Genomic DNA, 14,383 nt, shown 5'->3' with positions numbered 1-14,383 from the left:
TAAAAAAAAAAAAGAACTGACAGTAGTACATCTTTCAATTTTCATCCATCGCCAGGCAGTAGTGCTGCTTGCCTTTAATCCCAGAACTTGGGAAGCAGAGACAAGTGAATCTCTGAGTTTGAGACCAGCCTGGTCTGCAGAGCAAGTCCAGGACAGGCTCCAAAGCTACAGAGAAACCCTGTCTCGAAACCCCTAAAAGTTTTTCGGCTACCTATTTCTTTAGGCGCATCACGGTGGATGGAACCCATGGCCTTGCATTGCTGGTAGATGCTCTAACACTAAGCGGTACTCCTAGCCCCAGCTTAAACATTACCAAAGTGATGGAAAACTCTGTACGAGGATTGGAGTTATCTAACTAAATCAGTTTTAGTTTCCTCATTATTTAAACATCCCACATTCTTTTGTAAGAGAGACAGGGTCTCAGCCCAAGCTGTCCTCCAACCTGTTATGACACTGGTCTTGAACGCTTGATGCACTTTTCAAGTGCTAAGCCCAGTTATTCCTGTATTATCTAAGGCAGGCTTATTGACATACACAAAACATTTCTACTTTTCCTTTTTTATTACATTATACATACAGTTTGGTGCATGAGTCCTTTACTCAACACAGGATAGTAAGCATTAACAATTGACAGGAGCTTTTGGGGGGAAGATAGCATTTCTTTTTTTTTAATTTTTATTACTTTATCTTTATTGGTGTGAGGGTCAGATGCCCTGGAACTGGAGTTACAGACAGTTGTGAGCTGCCATGTGGGTGCTGGGAATTGAACTCTGGTTGTCTGGAAGAGCAGCCAATGCTCTTAACTGCTGAGCCATTGCTCCAGCCCCGAAGATAGCATTTCTTTAAAAAAAATTTTTAAATTACTTTTATTGTAGGAATGTTGTTTGCATGTCTCCCACATGGGCCTTGTCCTTGTAGAAATTAGGCAAGTGCATCAGATCCCCTGGAACTGGAGTTATAGAGGCTATAAACTACAATCTGGGCGCTGGGAATTGAACTCAGATCCTCTGCAAGAGCAGCCAGTATCTTAACCAAGAGCAGCCAGTGCTCTTAACTGCTGAGCCATCTCTCCAGGCCCCTCAAAGTATTACCTTGTAGTTAGCAAATACAAAGACTAACACGCATTGTGGCAAAAACAAACAAACAAACAAAAAGCCCACAAAACACAAACAAAATAACAGCAACTGGAGCAAATACTCTTAAAATATGTTATACCTATGTAATCTTTGATCCCTTACATTCTGCTGTTATGTTTATTAGACATGTGTGGGTCAAAGGATTTACTGGCATAGACTTTGACTTGTATGATATGTACCTCTTCAGTTGCTTCAATTATAATTTTCTCCAATCACAAAACTTGTCATGTGTCATTAGATATAAAAATTAAAGATAGCATTACACAGGCATAAAAAAGAAGAGTGAAGAGTGAGGTCTTTTAAGAGTGGGGCCTTTAGGGGCTACTGGGGATAAGGCGATATGAAATGGGGGAAAAGTGTGGTACAAGGTACAAGGTATTAGAAGGGATATATATTATCAAGTTTGTTACACATCTCTATGATGGTGCATGTCTAATTCCAGAGTGGCAGGAGGATGGTCACCAATTTGAGGACAATCTGGACTATATCATGGTTCCAGCCTAGTCTGAATTTGAGAGTCTTAAGCCCTGGCTCTCTCCCTACAAAATAGAAAAAATACCAAAGTGAAACCCACTACTTTGTACAGTAATCCAGGCCAGTAAAACGTGAGGTCTTTAAATCTTGGATAGAAGTATGATTATTTTTAGAGAAAAAAGACAAGGATATTTTCCAATTGTATTTTTGAATGGCACCAAGGTTTACCTTTTATTTTTATTGGTAATTATTACTACCAAATATTACATGTTTTCTAATTTCAACATTATAAGTCTAAACACAAGATTAAGTTAAAGAGTCAAGGCTGTGGCTGAAGAGGTGACTAAGTAATGAAGCACTCTTGTTGCTCTTCCAGGATCTGAGTTCTGTTCCCAATTCCCACATGTGGCTCACAACAGCTTTAACTCCAGTTCCAGGGGACATGATGCCCTCTTCTGGCCTCTATGGGCACCATTCATGTGTGTCTCCATTCTCATGCAGACAAAATACCCATGCGCAGAAAATAAAAAAAGCATGCGCACACACACACAAACACACACACACACACACAACTTTAAACTTTTAAGGCAATTAAACAACTGGCAGTTACGCAATTAGTTCTTTCCTTTGAAAGTTTCCATATACTTCCTTTGTACCTACTCACTTTTTGAATCCATGTTTCTGTGGTCTACTTGACATAAACATATATGTAATAAGTAGAGAAAGACACATTGTTTCTCTTGTATTCCCTAACTAAAATAGCTTCATCCTAAAGTTCCAAACAACAACAAAAAAGAACTAAAGTTTGTTTTCCATTCCTAAGACAAAGGCATATATATATATATATATATATATATATCTGTCCCCTGAAAAGGACTGGCTAGATGTAATCTCTTAGTCTAAACTAAAATGTATGTGAATACAAACTTGGTGTGGTTTGGTTTTTGGTTTTCCAAGATAGGATTGTTTTTTTGTTTTTTTTTTGTTTTGGTTGTTTTTGTGTGTGTAGTCTTGGCTGTCCCAGAACTCAACTCAGGAAGGCCTTGAACTCAGAGCTCCGCTAGCCAAGTGCTAGAATTAAAGGTGTGTACCACTACAGCCAGGCAAATAGGAAGTTCACACACCTGATGATTTCTAGGGCTTCAGCTATCTTATCTGTGATCCAAAAGTCTGACTTCAGAAACAACACACCATCATCACAGGTGCAGGCTTAGTCTAGACCCTGGAGAAACTATTACTTCAATGCACGCAGCTTAACCTAGCCAGCACAGCTTTTCTCATGCCCACGAGCATATCTGCAATGCGCTGAAGAAGGCATGGGTCACTTCAGGGCTTTCATCTATTACCCAAGACCATGGAAACATGCTGTTTCATCAAACATCACCATTCACTGGGTAGCTTACCTCACTCAAGAGCATCCTTAAGGCCAGCCAGGCCCATCACCAATTTCCCCAGGAACTTTCTTGTTCTTGTAGACGTGGATGTGTAGAACTTGAAGACAATTCTGAAGCCATTTCTGACAGCTCTCAGTACTTCCCATCCTCCTCTGGGAACCAAGGACATAACAGCTATGCATGCACGTACTGATCTCCCTGAATAGGGGCAAGATAATCCTTAGGTGTTGACTCAGTTACTGATGTTTTGACTTAGTCCCTGGGAAGGGGCAAAGTGACCCTCATATTTTCCCTTACCTCATCTGATCTGGCAACCGCTCTCCAGCCAATTATTGGTAATAGCCCTTTTGAATAAGCCAATCAGAATAGTTAAAGAACAACCCCCAGATACCCCTTCCTTCTGTAGCTTTTCCCTTTAAAAATAGCCTATACCAGACATTCAGGGTCTTCTAGCTCCTCAGGAACGGGTGTGGAGGGAATAAAAGGGGAGGGACCTCCCAAACATTTCCCCTTTTTCTCAGACTCTCAGGCTATGTATGACTGGACTCATAGAATCTGTTCTGACTACCCACCAGCCCACTTGGAATCTCAATACGGCAGCAGGTAGGGGGTGACTGACAGTCAAAGCCACCAGTCTCTCTATCTCAGGGGGTTGGTTGTAAGGCAGCCCACTCATTTGGTCAAGGTAAGAGAGGTTATTCAGGGGCCAGTTAAACAAATAGTTGTGTTTCTTAAGATTTACAGGCGTTTTACTCCCTTCGACCCAGCCTCTGATAGTCAGCAGGCAGCGGGAGCTATGGCCTTCATAGAGCTTTCAGCATCAGAGATAAGGAGAAAGAACAGTGGTTAGATTTTTTTTTTTTTTTTTTTGGTTTTTCGAGACAGGGTTTCTCTGTGGCTTTGGAGCCTGTCCTGGAACTAGCTCTGTAGACCCCAAGCTGGTCTCAAACTCACAGAGATCCACCTGCCTCTGCCTCCCGAGTGCTGAGATTAAAGGCGTGCGCCACCACCGCCCGGCTAGTGGTTAGATTTAAATGAAAGGTCTGAATAACTGTTTCAGAAGCAGGAGGCAGAGAAAGTGAAAAGAAAGTGGGGGAGGCGGGAAGCAAAAGAAAGCGGACCGGAGGGATGGTAAGCAAGAAAGAAATGTGTAAAGAATTTTGGCCACAGTGGTAGGAGAGAAAGAATTAGGCAGATAGGGAGGCAACAGAAAACTGCAGCTTCAGAGACTGCGCGCCTCAGACAGAGCAGCCCCTGACCTGGCCGAATGCAGACTTGAGCGACCACCGCCTGGGCCCGGGTGACAAAAGAAAACAGTGAAGAGGAGCGGCCCTGCAGCCACAGAAAGAGACCCTTCCTAAAGCAGCTGCTGAGCGGAAGTGAGGGGTGGAGAGTGGCAGGGAGCACAGCCTGCTACTGAAGCAGCGCTCTGCCCACCTGAGAGGTCTATGCAACTGCCGCTCAACTGCCCCGTGCAACTGCTGAGGTGACCATGCTGGAGGCACAGTAGCCTGACACCCTCCCTTGCTTATGCTGTGCACCTAGGCTGGGTGTACGGGGGGGGGGGAGGGGAAGGGGTTCCCCCTCGCTGTGTCGCTGTGTCTAAAACATTTGACTGTGGACACAAGGGCTGAGCACTCTATGTTAAAACAACCTCTATGAGCGAACCACCTTAGGAACTGTAGGGCTGAGAAAAAGAGCCAGTGACTCTGAGTGTCTCAGGACTTTATTAGAAAGAGACTTACTAGGTTGTTTCCAGGTTCTGGCTATTACAAACAATGCTGCTATAAACATAGTTGAGCATATACTTTTGTTGTATGATAGGGCCTCTCTTGGGTATATTCCCAAGAGTGGTATTGCTGGGTCCAGGGGTAGGTTGATCCCGAATTTCCTAAGAAACCGCCACACTGCTTTCCAGAGTGGTTGCACAAGTTTGCATTCCCACCAGCAATGCATGAGTGTACCCCTTTTTCCACAACCTCTCCAGCAAAGGCTATCATTGGTGTTTTTTATTTTAGGCATTCTGACAGGTGTAAGATGGTATCTTAAAGTTGTCTTGATTTGCATTTCCCTGATCGCTAAGGAAGTTGAGCATGACCTTAAGTGTCTTTTGGCCATTTGAACTTCTTCTGTCGAGAATTCTCTGTTCAGCTCAGAACCCACTAAGGCCAGCTGGCCTGGATCTGAAAAAGCATGGGACAAAACCGGACTTGCTGAACATAGCAGACAATGAGGACTACTGAGAACTCAAGAACAATGGCAATGGGTTTTTGATCCTACTGCATGTACTGGCTTTGTGGGAGCCTAGGCAGTTTGGATGCTCACCTTACTAGACCTGGATGGAAGTGGGTGCTCCTTGGACTTCCCACAGGTCAGGGAACCCTGATTGCTCTTTGAGCTGATGAGGGAGGGGGACTTGATCGGGGGAGGGGGAGGGAGATGGGAGGCGGTGGCGGAGAGGAGGCAGAAATCTTTAATAAATAAATAAATTAATTAAAAAATAAAAAAATAAAAAAAAGAAAGAGACTTACTGACAAAGTCAAAGGCCCCGATTAGGTTTAGGTGATCAAAAGCCTTTTTTTGTTTTCACTCCCTGCTGTTCCGGAGTGTTGCAGGAAAAAGCAGGCTGCTCTCAGCCTTCCCCATGCCCACCTCGCTGAGGAAGCTGCCTTGGTAGCAGCCCAAGCCCAGGAACTCTGCTTATAGCCGCCAGTCTCTGCAGGCAGCGACTGACTGAAGTGAGGAGGGGTCCGGGAGGTGCTGGAGCAATTCCAAACAGCCTTCCCGAGCTGCTTGAAAGTTTCACAGAGAACAATTGCTCCCAGCTCCCAGCTCCCAGCTCCCAGCTCCCAGCTCCAAACAAAGTTGCCCAAACAGAGCTGGTGGCAGAGCTGAGCAGACTTAGAGGTGGCAGCAGTTTCCTCAAAGGTGAGTGCAAAGCAGCGGGGGGTGGCGGTGGTAGATGGGCAAGACATCATATGGGCAGCAGCACTGCTGCCAGAAACCTCAGCCCATATGCAGAATTAATAGCCCTGATCAAGGCACTAGAGCTATCAAAAGGACAAAAAGTAAACATCTACATGGATAGCCGTTATGCGTTTTTTTTGTTTAATTTTTTTTTTTAGTTGTTGAAAAAAAATTTTCGCCTCCTCCCCGTTTCCCATTTCCCTCCCCCAGCCGCTATGTGTTTGCAATGGCCCACATGCAAGGGGAGATTTATAAGAGGCGGGGATTGTTAACATCAGCCAGGAAAGGAGATTAAAAACAATACTGAAATCTTGGTGCTATTGAAGGCCCTCTTTCTGCTCAAAAAAGGTAAGCATTATTCATTGCCCAGGACACCAAAAAAAGGCAATGACCTTGCAGTCAGAGAAAATCGTGTGGCGATAAGGTAGCCAAGCATGCTGCACTGGGCTTGAGAATATTGTCTCTAGTGGAGATACCAGATTCTCCAGAGTCAGAGAATTAGTCCCAATACTCTGCCCAAGATCTAGAGACTATCCAGAAACTTAATACAGACTTTGATGAACAACAAAAAGCTTGAAAGTATCAGGACAAAATCATGTTACCCAAGAAGGATGCCCCTGAGCTGGTCGCCCAAATGCACCGATGGACTCATTTAGGAAAAACAAATTAAATCTCTAATGAAAAAGGTAGATTTTTTTTTATATTCCAGGCCTTAACTCCCTCATACAGCAGGTAAAGTTGACTTGCGTCCCCTGCACCAAGGTAAATGCAGGGCGTCAGAATGCTTCGGAGGGCATAAGAATAAGGGGAGACTGACCTGGTACACATTGGGAAGTAGACTTCACTGAGATAAAACATGGAAAATATGGTAATAAATATCTCCCAGTTTTTATAGACACCTTCTCCGGTTGGACAGAAGTTTTTCCCACCAAATGAGAAATAGCTCAATTGGTGGTAAAGAAAATAAAGAAGAAATCTTTCTGAGGTTTGGCCTGCCCGAGGTAATCGGGATTGTTGATAAAACTGCCTTGTTGCCCAGATAAGTCAGGATGTGGATAAGACTGAGAAAAATTACTGACCCCAGAGTTCAGGACAGGTAGAAAAAAAAAAGACCGTCTGGGAATGACTGGGCAGCGCCCCCCCCCCCTTGTTCCTTTGTCCTGTTCTGGGTCTGAAACCCCCCTTTCAGGATCCTATGTAAAACAGTTTATAATCCTAATGCTGTTCTTCCCAGACTGTTATCTATCCATTTGAACCAGCCCGGGCACCTGGAAATCTCGCATCCCTTCCAGAATTGCGACTCCTGGGGTATATCTGGAGGGACGTGAGAAAAGAGCAGCAAAATCTCCACAGCCAGAGCAGCAACCGCCAGCTCACACCTGTTTGCGCCCCAATCCAGGCCTCCTCAAGCCCTTGCTTTGTTACCCCACCCCTTTTGTAAGGGTCCCTAAGCATCCCAGAAACTGACTTGGCAGGTTTCCTCACAAACTGGAAAGGTGGTATGGACCAACTCCAAAACAGTCCCTGATTTCTGTCAACTAGTATCCTGGGATATCCGAGATGCACATCCCCCACAGCTGCCCCTGGAGGCTGGCAGAAGATTTTCCCCTGTATGAAATATTCAGGTATGGGGGTCCAGAACACAGATGCCACTTGGGAAAGCTAGATTTTTATACTGTGGTGCCTGAAAATGTAAAACTACTGGGGATGCTTATTGAAAACCTAGTTCTTCCTGAGACTGGATAACTGTTTGTAAAAATTAGACTTCCAAAGCAAAGCTCCATGTGGAGCACAGAAACCTGTGACATCTCCCACATTTGTCTTCCAGGGGCAAGCAGCAGGACTGTCTCCATGGATGTCGGGAAGGAATTGGGGCATGCCATGGTATTTCCCAAACAGGATACAGCAGCAAGATTTAGGTGCCACCTTCTCCATTATGCTAAGGTAGAGAAACAGTTACTATTTGACCAGAGCCTGCTGCTGCCAGCTGAACTAAGCTACTCTCCCTGCTTCTCTGCTGGGACCTCCCACCACCAGCCAAGGACTATTCAACCCTGTGCAGGGAGCCTTTTCCTTGCTAAATAGTACTGACCCCAGTTTGACACAATATTGCTGGCTCTGCCTGTTAGGAGGATCTCCCTATTACGAGGGAATAGCCTCATCTGGCAGTTTCAACACTATCACCTTTCATATGTCCTGTAGATGGGGGCAAGAGAAAAAGTTAACCTTAACAAAAGTATGTTTGGGGACTCCAACCCTTCAATATCAGTACCTGTGTAACCAGACTCTCCCAAATCCCAAGACAACAGGAAACTGGCACCTGGTGCCCTCTATTGATCTATGATGGGCCTACAACATTGGTTTAACCCCTTTTATCTCTGATGGTACTGCTAATTTCTCTGTACTGATCTAATTACTCCCCCAAATTTACTAATATCCCAGGATTGGGATATTTGACCAAATAACAGGGGAAACCATAGAACTTTAAGACAATTCTGAAGCCATTTCTGATGACTCTCAGTACTTCCCCACCTCCCCGGGGAACCAAGGACAGAACAGCTATGCAGGCACGTACTGAGATGTTGGGAACTTTCCATCCCCCTGAATAGGGGCAAGATAACCCTTAGGTGTTGACTCAGTTACTGACGTTTTGACTTAGTCCCTGGGAAGGGGCAAAGTGACCCTCAGAAGTTTCCCTTTACCTCATCTGATCTGGCAACCACTCTCCAGCCAATTATTGGTAACAGCCCTTTTGAATAAGGCAATCATAGTAGTTAAAGAACAACCCCCAGACACCCCCTTCCTTCTGTGGTTTTTCCCTTTAAAAATAGCCTATACCAGACATTCAGGGTCTTCTAGCCTCCCGACTGCTGGAAGACCCTGTCATGACAGAATTAGTAAAATCCTCATGCTTTTACATCAGCTGTGATATGAGAGATGGTCTCTTGGGGTGACTCCTCCTCCTCGGTGATTGAACACTAGGGTCCAACAGATAAAGGCTTCATAGTAGAGGTGAAACATTCGGGGTTCAAGTGGTGAGAAAACATTACAACAGTATACCAAAATACAATTCTGTCCTCTCTTGTAAGTGGTCATTACCAACACTATCATTGGTACAAACAAAGAAATGTGCATTTCAGCGAATCCTATGAAATATTCAATATTTCTTACTTTGCTTGACCAAGTGACTTAGGGTTCCTGGTGCACTTAAAATTCCCATAAGAGGGTATCTCAGTAGGCCTATAACAAATACTCAATAGAAAATGCTATGAAGCAGGAAGTTAAATACCTGCTAACATGAATCAACAGTTAGGTCCCAAATATGAGTTTCAGTTTTATTACCAGAATGACAACAGGTTTAAATAGGCAAAGTCTCACCCCCTTATAAAAACTGAGGTATGAGCATGTCCCCCTACAGTCCATGAACTTGTAGGTCAGGACCACCTTGGGGGTCGAACAACCCTTCCACAGGGGCTGCCTAAGACCATCGGAAAACAGATATTCACATTATGATGCATAATAACAGTAGCAAAATGACAGTCATAAAGGAGCAACCAAATAATTTTATGGTTGGGGGCCACCGGCTCTAGAGTATCCTTTCCACTAGGCCCTGATCTACCTGGTAGTTAGCCTCAGTTCTGCAGCCACTGTCTGCCCCAATAGTTTCTTCCCTTGGAGTTCATCAGACTCCTACTTTGAAATTGAAGGAGGTCTGCTCAGGGCCTTGACCCACTCAACTTTACCAAAGAGGCAAGCTTTCTTAACTGCTAGACTTACTGGAGATCCCACTTACACCACAGGATATTGGCAAACAACTTCCTCTGGGCAGTAATACTGTTCTGGAAAACCTGCTTACCCTGGCGCTTCTACTCTCTTTCATTGGCTGGAAAAAACACACGCACGCACGCACACACAAACCAAAACCTCTTTGAGGAAAGATCCATTTGCTCCCATGGGGGATATCAAGCAGGCCTGTAGCACCTAGTTTCATTAACTCTGCTTTGTTTTCATGAATTCTAAAAGAGGACTCTGAAATTTAGCTCCTAGAGAAATGCAAATTTCGGCACCATTTTAGGTGACTTAGGTCTCAGGATAGATGCCCAAGGAATCCTCCATTTTCTCACCAAGGTCTTTGGCCTTTTGTCTTCAGTAGGAGGCAATGTGGCTGGAAGTCTAAATGGAGGGTCAAAGGAACTGCACAGCCCAATTCCTTAGTATTATGTCCCTCCTGGAGTGACTTTATCATTCCTGCCAAAGGGCCATGAGTCTATCTCATAGGTTCATTTGATGTTGGAGCACAAACACGTTTCCTTCACACATGAACCATTAATGCTTCCTATAACGTTATTGTACAATCATTAAGGCTTAGGAGTCGGACTTACAGTGTTTTCTCCTAAGATCCAGTGTTTGCAAAGAATTTAGAAAGTTGCCCTGTCTTGATCAGGAATGAAAGCAATATCTAAACCCTGATTTTTTCAAGTTTACCCAATTTTTCAGCACACATAAGGTCGATAAACTGCAATCAATTTATTACAAAATTGGACTGACACACATTTACATTTTAAATTTCAAACCTGTATTTCTGGGCAGATTAAAATAACCTGAAATATTTGAAAGGCCTGGATTTTAGATAAGTAAAAGATTTCCAAAGTGTTTCTTCATTGACCTTGCTCATTAAAGAATATTATTTTCTCCTTTAATATTAAAAAAATCTACATAGCATATAAAATAACTATATTACCATTCAAAGAATTTCGAATTTCTTAGCGAGGCCTTCCTTACCTAACCTGCCACGCGATAAAAAAACAGGTACTACACAATGAAGCTTAAGAAACATAGGAACTCTAGCCAAATCTTCATCTCAAAAAATGTCTCTAAACACTGGAAAACAAACAGAATTTAACAACTAATGGTTGAAATTGGCATTTCTCTTGAAAACTGCCAACCCAGAAGATTTCAAACATTCTCGCCACACATGGAAAACAGTAACTTGTGGCATTCAGCTTGATTGAGCTCATCATTTCAGAATACATGTTATATATGAACATTAGTATACCTGAATACACCCACCCAATTTTCATGTGTTAATCATATTTTAGTAAAGGCAGAAAAAAAGCTATCCGTTTAGAACTTAGTCACTATACAGAATTCAGCAGTTATTTTGATCTTAAAAGCAGGTTTCTTTATGAAAACAAAGCAGGTATTTCCAAAATTCAGTCACACGTGTATATTCTAAGAAAACTGGCCAGCAGATGCAATTCACACCCTTTCTAAGTCGCAATATTCTTTCAGTTATGTCTTTGTATAGTATAGACGTATAAATACCATATAGACAGGAATACCCAACACTGGCTGAGATGTTCAGCTTGAATAGCACAGTCATTCCGGCTTAACACCGACCAGGATTGAAAGTATAAACCTTTAAACAATGTCTACAAGAAAATGGTTGCATATAACCATGAACTCGTTGCTCGCTTCTCTTTAAACCCGGATGCGTGTCGGGTATAGCTTTGTGCAAAGTGCTCGGTCATTTTGCTGCCCAACAAATCACTGTAGAATTCTAACTGCTTCGAATTAGTATCACTGCTTGTATTTTACCCCGGAAGCCCTTTCGACCTCAAAAATTAGTAAAAGTTTACCTGCTCCTGGCAAAGTATTCAATTTTGAGAAATTACAGAGTAAAAACAAATGGTACCTTAATCGCAAAAGCAACCAAAACGGCCTTGCCACACATTCTCAAAGCTTTGCTTTGCGTGTGGAATATACTTTTTTTTAAAAAAATGGATACATTCCCTTGTACGCTGGACATTAAATCATTAGATTTCCTCGTTTGTAGCTTTACTGCTTTTAAAATATTAGTAATCTTTAGAATGCTGATGCTTTAAAAAAATTCTCCTGCTTTTGTATTTTCTAGAAACAACCATGCCTCCAAATTACGACCTACCATATAACACCTATGTTTGAAAAAGCGAAGCTAAGTTACTCACTTCTAGCAGATGACCTTCTGGCTGCTCGTCTTCGGTCCTCTGGTCTCCTCTGTGGTCGCATTAAGTTTGCCGTGGTCGGCTTCCTCCAAGTCCTGACTTCTTTTCGCTTGCCCTGGTTCTTCCACTCCTCTCTAGGTCTCTGAAACAAAATGGAAGCACCTGAGACTTTAGCTAACGTAAAGTTCTGTCCCCAGCCACTGGGTATTGTCCTGTTGTCTGCAGTCAGATTCTGCTACTAAAAGTACCCTACACCTCGGAGATGCCACGCACGTGCTGGTCTCCTTGGAGGTCCGAGGGAAAAAGGCGGAAAGTAGAAGAGCTAGAAGGGGAGTCGGTCCGCGGGTGGCCTCCCTAGTCCCGCCTACTCTCAGAGAGCCTCCCGCTGCTTCTCAGCACCTCCCCTACTTGCGCTTCCCCAATAGGCCATCTCACCACACGTGGACTCCAGAGGGAGGTCTTGAGAACCGAAGTTGCAATCTGCCCTGTGGGGATTGCTCTGTTGGGGGGGGGAAGTTTTGCAAAATTTTCCAGAAATGTCCTCACCATGGCGGAGTCGCACTCAGAACTCTATCTAAAAGAACCTATCTCCTCCACGAGATCCGTCTGCCACTGTCTCAGGAGTCCCGGGTTTAAAGGTGTGTGCCACTACTCCCTGGCCCGAACGGCTGACCATATGGCTGCTTTGGTTTTCTGATGTTCAGCTTGAACCCCAATATCTGTCTCTGGATTTTTATTCTTCACGTTACAGAAGATAGTACTCTGGGAGAGTAGGCGGGACTAGGGAGGCCACCCGCGGACCGACTCCCCTTCTAGCTGTTCTACTTTCCGCCTTTTTCCCTCGGACCTCCAAGGAGACCAGCACGTGCGTGGCATCTCCGAGGTGTAGGGTACTTTTAGTAGCAGAATCTGACTGCAGACAACAGGACAATACCCAGTGGCTGGGGACAGAACTTTACGCTAGCTAAAGTCTCAGGTGCTTCCATTTGACTCCCCAAGAGAGACCTCACTCTTTCTGAAGAGTGGATGGGGGGCTGGGTGAGGGAAAGGGGAGGGAGGGGAACAACGGTTGGTATGTAAAATGAAAAAAAATCTTTTAAGAAATTTAAAATATATGTGCATATATACTTAAGCCTCTTGCATGTGGACAGCGCAATAATTACTTCTGCACAGATTCGTTCTGGATCTGTTATTGAATCACATGTATAAGCATTATAAAAATTCTTGTAGCATACACAAGTCTATAAAAGCCATATGGAAGCACTTTATCTAAAATCAGCCTGTCCCAGGGGAGCTCCTATTGGCAGCTTAATGGGTACTTGTGTTCAAATGTTGTAAACAAGATGTACAGCTACTCATGAGAACCGACATTGTTTAACCAAATGTGTATGGCCACCTGCACGTCAATAAACTCCTGTTTGCTTACAAGATGCCTGAAGCGCCTTCACTCACTCGTAAGCACATCATTATTTTCTTCAGTCACATCCCAGTTCTAATGGTCGTGTTTTCTGCCACTGTTTATTTATCTAGCATTGCAAAATGAATACTTTCTAACAGAATAAATATTCATTGGCTTGTTTTAATTTTATAACGTTCTTTTTTCTTTAAATTCAGGTTCTCTCTTTGTAGCCCAGGCTACCCTTCAACTCAAGACCCGATGGCTCAGGCTCCCTTATCCCAAGATCTGCACTACTATGCCCCCACCCTGAAGCTTATTCTTATACCATCTACAACCCACTTGTTGACCAATTCCTGAGGATAATATACACATGGAGAAAACAAATGATAAGCTGGGTAATTATAAGACAGAAGTTACTTCTTAAGTTACTCCTTATCATATTAACTCAGCTGATATTTCAATCTATGGTGTTCTACCATTTGTTTATATGCATTCTCTCTCTGTCTCTGTCTCTCTCTCTGTTGTCTTTGTGCAGGAATTTGGGGACATGAATTTCAAATGTCATGATGTGCAAATGAGAATTTCTTTTTTGAAAGTTTTCCCTTTCTTTGATCTTTTATTTTGAAAAGCGACTTTAAATGTCACTAAATATGCCTAAGAAGACTAGACTTTATATTATGTAATTATTTGTCAAAAAGGTTTTTCCTGTAGCCATTAAAATACAATTATCACAGCATATATATGTATATAAAAATTGATATCTAGTTTAGTAAAGTGGTACTTGTAGGTTCTCCTCCCAGATCCTGAGTAGTTTGTCTTTTTAGGTCTTTTATAAACGGATAAATGTAGTGGCTCAATTAGTTTGGGGAACTCAGTATGACAAACTTCAAGGGAGAACTTACTTCCAAACACAGTGGAAGGAAAGAAACAACTCCTAAAAAGTTGTCTGCCCTCTGACTTTTACACACGGGTCATGGCACATACCACATACACACACACACACACACACACACACACACACACACCACA

The 14,383-nt window shown here is 43.3% G+C and overlaps 3 long non-coding RNA genes across 4 annotated transcripts in view; 2 read left to right on the top strand and 1 right to left on the bottom strand.

Annotated features, from left to right (window-relative positions):
* The window catches only part of LOC113455495, a 20,136-nt gene extending 7,887 nt beyond the window's left edge, over positions 1-12,249 (bottom strand). The window contains exons 1-2 of the long non-coding RNA XR_003376596.1: positions 11,959-12,249; positions 3,014-3,202 (exon numbers count right to left, since the gene is read on the bottom strand). This is a non-coding gene — a long non-coding RNA (uncharacterized LOC113455495). The remainder of the gene's footprint in view (positions 1-3,013; positions 3,203-11,958) is intronic.
* On the top strand, positions 5,339-11,959 carry LOC113455493. 2 transcript variants are annotated; one of them, XR_003376594.1, is made up of 3 exons: positions 5,339-5,375; positions 6,182-7,915; positions 11,886-11,959. It is a non-coding gene; the product is annotated as an uncharacterized LOC113455493 (long non-coding RNA). The 2 variants fall into 2 exon arrangements; XR_003376593.1 differs by lacking the exon at positions 5,339-5,375 and having other exon boundaries at positions 5,484-7,596; positions 7,800-7,915.
* A 74-nt stretch (positions 12,250-12,323) lies between the features above and the next one.
* The window catches only part of LOC113455497, a 6,062-nt gene continuing 4,002 nt past the window's right edge, over positions 12,324-14,383 (top strand). Inside the window, exons 1-2 of the long non-coding RNA XR_003376599.1 lie at positions 12,324-12,593; positions 13,570-13,749. This is a non-coding gene — a long non-coding RNA (uncharacterized LOC113455497). The remainder of the gene's footprint in view (positions 12,594-13,569; positions 13,750-14,383) is intronic.

Source organism: Microtus ochrogaster, unplaced genomic scaffold (genome assembly GCF_000317375.1).
Source record: "Microtus ochrogaster isolate Prairie Vole_2 unplaced genomic scaffold, MicOch1.0 UNK50, whole genome shotgun sequence".
Lineage (NCBI taxonomy): Eukaryota > Metazoa > Chordata > Mammalia > Rodentia > Cricetidae > Microtus > Microtus ochrogaster.
Note: the sequence above shows the minus strand (reverse complement) of the source record. Positions and strands in the feature narration are given on the sequence as shown.